At 39.2% G+C, this 9,010-nt stretch overlaps 1 pseudogene; it reads right to left on the reverse strand.

Annotated features, from left to right (window-relative positions):
• Window positions 1–3,656: 3,656 nt before the first annotated feature.
• LOC122914836 lies at window positions 3,657–3,755 on the reverse strand (annotated as a pseudogene).
• Window positions 3,756–9,010: the final 5,255 nt, after the last annotated feature.

Raw genomic sequence — 9,010 nt, forward strand, 5'->3', positions numbered from 1 at the left:
GTGCCCTAGAAAGGGAGCTGGAAACTGCTTGGACCAAGGCTGATGAGTATTACATAGTGTCGAGGCCACTGGCAGAAAGTGGGCCTGATGAGTTTCTGGGTTTTGCTTAAGAGATGTAGAGGTGGGATGTTAAAAGTGCCATCTGGGTGCTTCTAGCTGGCATGTCGGGTGTAATAATAGAGGGATGAGCTAAATAAGGATCTGTCCAGCTAGCTGGTTTGGGAAGGAAAACTAGTTCTCATTTCCAGTCTCTATAGCAGGCAGCAGATCCCCCAAGTTAGAACTGGTCTAAAGGTAAAGAAGAAACCATTGTAGAATTGTAGAATCAATTGTAGAATCTTTGTTAAGACCCCTAGAAGATTTAAGGTGGTGCCTAGTAGACCACCTCAGTTAACCAAAAGGGTTTCTAAGAATAGTAAAGTTGTTTTATAGCTGGAGTAGAATCTTCATGAAATTAACTATATATGTGGCTTTTGGAGCAAGAAGTGAAGCTAATAATACCCCTAGAAAACCCATAAAATTTCAGAGTATTGTTTTGGAAAAGACTCTATTAGTTTGGGCTAAAAAGAACTGAAATCGTTAAAAAGTGAAAATAGGCTTCTGGACCCCCAATTTTCTATGGGTAGTAAGGTGGCCAATATTCACAAGGGCCTTCTCTTATGGGCAGAACCAGGAGCCCAGTGGGTATAACTAGAAGCCACGCAGAACTGGATGCTATTCAAGTAGAATGAGGGAGGGGTCCTGATAACAGAACCTGGCTGAATTTCAGAATTGCTTTGAATCAGTGATCTCTATATACCTCCTATTTTTCTCCTTTTTAATAGTTCTCCTGTGCCTGTGTCTTGACACTTTGCTGGCGCATGGAGGGCAGACATCTTGTCTTGTTAGTTCATAGGTCTTTGGATCAAAAGGAGCCACACACGAGGAGTTGTACCCCAGGGGCTCAGTCACATCCAGACTTGCTGCACCTTGTGAGATCATGGACTTTGAGCGTGGTGTATGATTGGATACTATTTTGGGTGTTTTGGGAAGGATGACAAACCCTGCGCGTTAGACTTGTAGATTGCTACGTTAATGGCCCCCCAATGAGTCACACCTTTAACAAACTGATTCTGGGCTTAGCTATATGACATGCTTTAGTCCTAGGTAGATGTGACCTCACACAGGCAGAGACTTCATAAGCCCTTGCCCATCAGGACTTGGTTCTTGGAATCCAGTTGCTATGTGAGAGACCAGGCTAGCCACGGGAGAGAGACTTGAACTGAGATGCTCCAGCTGGGAGCCTCACCCAATGGCTAGACACCCTGTGAGCCCCTCTTGGAGCATCCAACCCCAGCGCACCTGTCAGCTGACCACAGTGTGTGGGTGAGCCCAGCCAACTCTGTTTGGACCAAATGTATGCACTATTCCAGCTGATCTCTAACCAAACTGCTGATTCACAGAATTGTGGTTACCTTTAGTTACTAGTCTGAGTGGTTTGATACACAGCAATAGATAACAAATAAAGCAGATGAAGGGAAGGAAGGGCATTAAGACAGAGGAGATGGTGTGAACAAAAACATAGAGACAAAGCAAAGTGGGTATGGGACAATGCAGGCAGTTTGGGGTTGTCTGAGGCAGTGAATGCTGAAAGGGGACACTGGAAGAATGGGAAAGAGCCTTCCGAGAAAGCTCTTGTCTGTTTGGGTGTGGGTGATGGGGAGTCATCAGTGGTCTACAGGAACGGTGTGATATGGCCAGAGAGATGCATTCTTTAGAAGGATGACTCTGGGGTCGGAATAGGGGATGAAAAGAGGTCCATGTAGACCCTCTCCTGCCCAGGTGGTTTTTTAACTCTTCTACTATGTCCAGAGTGTGGCTAGGGAGGAGGTAGAGGGCAGCTGCTGGGGAAGCAAGGTGGTATGATAGACTCTGCCTTGAGGTCCGTGTCCGTGTCTGTCTTGTTTACTGCTGTATGTCTTTGTGCTAGAGCCCCAGCATGAAGAGACCTCTCAATGTTATTTATTTGTTTATTTATTTAGCATGTAGTTGACATACATTTTTTTCAAAGGATTTACTTGAAGTCCAGTTAGGTAACATACAGTGTAGTATTAGTTTCAGGTGTACGACATAGTGATCTGACAATTACATACACTGTGAAACACTCTGATAATAGTAGTTACTCTCTGTCATCATATAAAGGCATTACAATATTGTTGACTGTATTCCCTGTGCTGTACTTTTCATCCCTGTGACTTATTTTATAATTGGAAGTTTGTATCTCCTAATTCCCTTCACCTTGCCCATTTCCTTATCCCCCTCTCCTCTGGCAACTACCAGTTTGTTCTCTGTATTTATATCTGTTTCTGACTTTTTGTTTTGTTTTTTTAGATTCCACATATAAATGAAATTCTATGGTATTTCTCCTTCTCTGTCTGACTTATTTCACTTAGCATACCATCCATATTTCATTCTTTTTTGTGGCTGAGTAATATTCCATTGTGTACATATACCACATCTTTATTCAATTATCTGTCAATGAACACATAGTTTGCTTCCATATCCTGGCTTTCATAAAACTGCAATAAACACAGGGGTGCATATATCTTTTCAAGTTAGTGTTTCATTTTCTTTGGACAAATACTCAAAAGTGGAATTACTGGGTAATATGGTGGTTCTGTTTTTAATTTATATAGGAACCTCCATACTATTTTCCATAGTGGCTGCAACAATTTACATTCCTACCCATAGTGCACCAGAGTTTCCTTTCTCCACATGCCTGCCAACGCTTGTTATTTCTTGTCTTTTTGATACTAGCTATTCTGACTGGTGTGGGGTAATCTCATAGAGGTTGTGATTTGCATTTCCCTGATGATTGGTAATGTTGACTGTCTTTTTCATGTGTCTGTTGGTTGTGCTGTGTCTTCTTTGGAAAATTGTCTATTCAGGTTCTCTGGCCATTTTTTTAATAACATTGATTCGTTTTGTTTATTTTTGGAGGTGAGTTGTAGGAATTTTTTATATATTTCAGGTATTAACTCTTTATCAGGTATATCATTTGAAAATATCTTCCCCCATTCAGTAGGTTGTCTTTTCATTTTGTTGATGGTTTTCTTCACTGGGCAAAAGCTTTTAGTTTGATGTAGTCCCAATTGTTTATTTTTGCTTTTATTGCCAATGCCTGAGGAGACAAAAAATATCGCTTATAGTGATGTATAAGAGGTTACTGCCTCTGTTCTCTTTTAGGATTTTTATGGCTTCAGATCTTACATTTGGGTCTGTAATCCATTTTGAGTTTATTTTTGTATATGGTTTGAGAAAATGGTCCAGTTTCATTCTTTTGCATGTAACTGTCTACTTTCCCCAACACCACTTACGAAGATTGTATTTTATCCATTGTATGTTCTCGCCTCTTTTGTCAAAGATTAATTGACAATATAAGTGCGGGATTATTTCTGGGCTGTCTATTCTGTTCCATTGATCTGTGTATCTATTTTTGAGCTGGTACTGTGCTGTTTTGTTTTCTATAGCTTTGTCGTAAAGTTTGAAATCTGAGATTATGAATTCTCCAACTTTGTTATTTTTTCTCAATGTTGGTTTGGCTCTTGGGGTCTTTTGTGGTTCCATACAAATTTTAGGATTTTTTGTTCTAGTTCTGTAAGAAATACTGCTGGTATTTTAATAGGGATTACATTGCATGTCATCATTTTTCAGAGGCCATGCTAATCTTATCTGTATTGTCTCAGTTTTAGTACACATGCTGCTGCAGTGAGCACTAATAGGGATTGCACTGAATCTGTAGATTGGTTTGGATAGCATGAATATTTTAACAATATTCTTTCAGTTCATGAACCTGGTATATCTTTCCATTTATTTGAGTCATCTTTAATTTCTTTCATCAGTATCTTATAGTTTTCAAAGTATAGCTCTTTTACCACCTTTGTTAAATTTACTCCTAGGTATTTTATTCTTTGTGATGCAATTATAAATGGGGTAGTTTTCTTAATTTCTCTTTCTGCTAGTTCTTTATTGGTGTGTAGAAACACAACAGCTTTCTGTTTATTTGTTTTGTATACAGAAACTTTGTTGAATTTAGTTCTAACAGATTGCATGCTTTTGTGTGTGTGTGTGTGTGTGTGTGTGTGTGTGTGTGTAGGATTCAGGGTTTCTCTGTGTAGGATCATGTCATCAGCAAATGGTGACAGTTTTACTTCTTCCTAACTAATTTGAATGTTTTTATTTCTTTTTCTTGTCTGATTGCTATGGGTAGGACTTCAGTACTGTATTGAATACAAGTGGTGAAAGTGGACATCCTTGTCTTGTTCTTGATCTTAGAGAAAAAGCTTTCAGCTTTTTACCATTGAGTATGGTGTTAGCTCTAAGTTTGTCATATGTGGCCTTTATTATGTTGAGGCATGTTCCCTCTATACCCATTTTGTTAAGAGTTTTTGTCATGAATGGATGTTGAATTTTTTTCAAATGCTTTTTGTGTTTCTATTGAGATGATCATATGATTTTTACCTGTCATTTTGTTAATATGAAGTATCATCTTCATTGATGTTGTTATTGAACCATTCTTGAGTTCCTGGGTTAAATTCCTTGATTGTGGTGAATCATCCTTTTAATGTATTGTTGAATTCATTTTGTTAATATTTTTAAAGGAATTTTGCGTCTGTGTTCCTCAGGAATACTGGCCTGTTTCTACTCATAATATGTTCTTATAATTGTTTTTATTTCTTTGCTGTTGGTTATGATCTCTCCTCTTTCATTCATTATTTTATTCATCTGAGTCCTTTTTCTTTTCTTTTTGATAAGTCTGGCCAGGGGTTTATCAATTAGTTTATTTTACTAATTCTTTCAAAGAATCAGTTCCTAGTTTCGTTGATTTGTTCTACTGTTCTTTTGGCTTCTGTTTCATTGATTTCTGCTCTGTTCTTTATTATTCCTCTTCTCCTGCTGGATGTAGGCTTTCTTTGCTGTTCTTTCTCCAGCTCCTTTAGGTATAGGGTTAGGTTGTATACTTGAGACCTTTCTTATTTCTTGAGTAAGGCTTGTATTGCTATATACTTTCCTCTCAGGACTGCCTTTGCTGTGTCCCAAATATTTTGAACAGTTGTGTTTTCATTTTCATTTGTTTCCATAAACTTTTTACATTCTTCTTTAATTTCCTGGTTGACCCACTCATTCTTTAGTAGGATGCTCTTTAGCCTCCATGTATCTGAGTTCTTTCCAACTTCCCTTTTGTGGTTGAGTTTTAGTTTCAAAGCAGTGTGGTCTGAAAATATGCAGGGAATGGTCCCAGTCTTTTGGTACTGGCTGAGACCTGATTTGTGACCCAGGGTGTGATCTATTCTAGAGAACATTCCATGTGCACTAGAGAAAAATGTGTATTCTATTGCTTTGAGATGGAATATTCTGAATATATCTGTGATGTCCATCTGGTCCAGTGTGTCATTTAAAGCCTTTATTTCCTTGTTGATCTTTTGTTTAGATGCTCTGTCCATTTCAGTGAGGGGGGGTATTGGAAGTCTCCTACTATTATTGTCAATGTGTTTCTTTGATTTTGTTATTAATCAGTTTATATAATTGGCTGCTCCTATGTTAGGGGCATAGATATTTAAAATTGTTAGATCTTCTTGTTGGACAGACCCTTTCAGTATGATACAGTGTTCTTCCTCATCTCTTAAAGACATCTTCCTCATGTCTTAAAATCTAATTTATCTGATATAAGGATTGCCACCCCAGCTTTCTTTTGATGTCCATTAGCATGGTAAATTTTTTTCCACCCTTTCACTTTAAACCTGGAGGTGTCTTTGGGTCTAAAATGAGTTTCTTTCAGACAGCAATGAGTCTTGTATTTGAGTCCATTCTGATACCCTGTGTCTTTTGATTGGGTCTTTTAGTCCTTACATTCAGGGTAACTATTAAAAGATATGAATTTAGTATTTAGTATTGCCTATAAGGTGACTGTTACTGTATATTGTCTTTGTTCCTTTCTGGTCTGTTACTTTTAGGCTCTCTTTTTGCTTAGAGGACCTCTTCCAATATTTCCTGTAGGGCAGGTTTGGTGTTTGCAAATTCTTTTAGTTTTTGTTTGCCCTGGAAGTTTTTTTTAAAAATTTCTTATTTTCAGTGACCCCTAGCTGGACATAGTATTCTTGGCTGCATATTTTTCTCGTTTAGTGCTCTGAATATATCATACCAGTCCTTTCTGGCCTGCCAGGTCCCTGTAGATAGGTCTGGTTCCAATCTAGTATTTCTACTGTTGTATGTGACACACCTCTTATCCTGAACTGCTTTCAGAATTTTCTCTTTGTCCCGGAGACTTGTAAGTTTTACTATTAGATGATGGGGTGTTGACCTATTTTTATCAATTTTGTGGGGGGTTCTCTGTGCCTCCTGGATTTTGATGCTTGTTCCCTTCACCAAATTAGGGAAATTCTCTGCTGTAATTTGCTCCAATATATCTTCTGTCCCTCTCTCTCTTTCTTCGTCTTCTGGGATCCCAATTATTCTAATATTGTTTCATTTATGGTATCACTCATCTCTCAAATTCTCCCCTTGTGGTCCCGTAGTTAATCAGATTCTTTATTCTCCATCATTTTGTCTTCTATATCTCTGATTCTCTCTCCTGCCTCATTTATCCTAGCAGTAAGAGCCTCCATTTTTGATTATACCTCATAAATAGCTTTTTTAAGATTTCAACTTGGTTAGATTTTAGTTCTTTTATTTCTCCAGAAAGGGATTCTCTAATATCTTCCACGCTTTTTTGGAGCCCAGCTAGCACCTTGATAATCGTCATTCTGAACTCTAGATCTGACATCTTACTAATGTTCACATTGATTAGGTCCTTAGCTGTTGGTACTGCCTCTTGTTGTTGTTGTTGTTTTTTTCCAAGGTGAGTTTTTCCGCCTTGTCATTTTATCCAGATAAGACTAGATGAATGAGAGAACAAAATACTAAAAGGGTAGCAATTACCCCACAAAAATATACACTAACCAAATTGGGAGAGACCCGAAACTGGGAGGGAGGGGATAGAAGAAAGGAGAAAAGAAAAGAAAAGAAAAAAATATATATATATTAGACTGGTGAATAGAACAGAGCCACACACTTGATTTTGGGTGTGTTTTGGTCTGTTAGAGGAAACTGCATCCCAAAATTTTAAAGAAAGAAGAACTTATATATATCCCAAAATAAAGGTAAATGTGTTGAAGGCATGGAATATGACTATAAAGGTGAAAATTAAAAAAGATTCTAAAAAAGGAATTGATAAGATAAGAAGTTGGTTGAAAAAAGAAAAAAAAAGAGGAAAAATGTGATAAGACTGGAGAATAGAACAAAGCCATGTCCTAGATTTGAGGTTTCTTTTGATCTGTTAGAAGAAACTGTATCCCAAAATTTTAAAGAAAGAAAAACCTATATGTACACAGAAAATAAGGTTAAATACAATAAAGGGATATGATATGACTATAACAATGAAAATTAAAAAAGATTTTTGAAAAGATTGATAAGATAAAATAGTTAAAAATGTTAAAATAGGAAAGAGGAAAAATTTTAAAAAGAGAATAAGAAAAAAAATTTAAAAAATTTAACTTTGAAAGACTAAAGAATTATGGGGAAAAAGCCATGAATTCTATGTGCTGTATTCCTGTAGCTCTGAAGTTTTACAGTTCTTATCAAACTGGTCTTGGCTGGATATTCTTGTTGATCTCCAGGGAGGGTGGCCTGTTGCAGTGATTCTCAAATGTTTTTGCCTGAGGCGGAATTGCACTGCCCTTGCCAGGAGCCAGGCTAAGCAATAGGCTCGGCCTGGGTTTGCTCTTGGAGCTTTTGTTTCCTGATTGCTTGATTGCTTTCTGTGGAGCTTTGGAGGACAGGAATGAAGATGGCAGCCTCCCAATCTCCTGCCCCGGAGGAGCCGAGGTCTCAGGGTCCCACTCCTCAGTGTGCCCTCACGGAAAAGCAGTCAATCCCTCCTATCTCCCTGGTCTCCAGTAGCACTCCGAGCTCATCTGACCTGGGACCCAGCATTTCTGTCTCTGGCGCACGGCCCCATTTGGAGTTTCCAAACCCAGCAGATTCCTGCCGTGCACTCCTGCACCACTCCTCCCAGAGGAAGAAGGAGGGAGTCTCCCTGGATCTACTACTTGTAGGGTCTCTGCTTGAAGAGCAGTGGCCCAACTGTGCTGCAGATCACAGTTTAAGGTAACCCTGAGCTGAGAGCTCACTCCTCAGCTCGGTCTCTGTAGTTGGCTTCCCCGCTCTGATACCTGGGAGCTCTGCTGCACTCAGACACGGTCTTTCTGTGACCCTGAGGGTCCTGACTCTACACTGTCCCTGCAAGGGCCACTCCCTTCCTCCCCCCACTGCTTAGGTGCGACGTCCCTCAGTGGAGAAGACTTCTAAAAGTTCTGATTTTGTGCTCTGCTGCTCCATCGCTTGCTGGGGGCTGGCACCTCCTGCTGTGGTCTCTCTTCCTGTATATCACCTCGGATTCACTTCTCTGCATATCCTACCTTCCAGAAAGTGGTTGATTTTCTGTTCCTAGAATTGCTGTTCTTCTTCTTTTCGATCTCCTGTTGAGTTTGTAGGTGTTCAGAATGGTTTGGTAACTATCTAGCTGAATTCCTGGGACCCAATAATATTTAGGTCTCCTACTCCTCTGCCATCTTGCCCCCCCGTCTTTAATTTTTGACATTTTAATTATTCAGCAAATATATATATATATTTTAAAATTTATTTGACAGACAGAGATCACAAGTAGGCAGAGAGGCAGCAGAGAGAGGGGGAAGCAGGCTTCCTGATGAGCAGAGAGCTGGATGTGGGGCTTGATCCCAGGACCCTGGGATCACGACCCAAGCCGAAGGCAGAGGCTTTAACCCACTGAGCCACCCAGGCACCCCTCAACAAATATTTTTGAATGAACATAAAAATAAGAGCAATCAAGTATTGTAGGTGCTTTCTGTGGGGTAAGAAAATGAGGGATTTCCAAGGAGAGTTTCGGAGAAAGCAGTGGTTGTTTTTCTGGAAA

Source organism: Neovison vison, chromosome 7 (assembly GCF_020171115.1).
Source record: "Neovison vison isolate M4711 chromosome 7, ASM_NN_V1, whole genome shotgun sequence".
In the NCBI taxonomy this organism is placed as follows: domain Eukaryota; kingdom Metazoa; phylum Chordata; class Mammalia; order Carnivora; family Mustelidae; genus Neogale; species Neogale vison.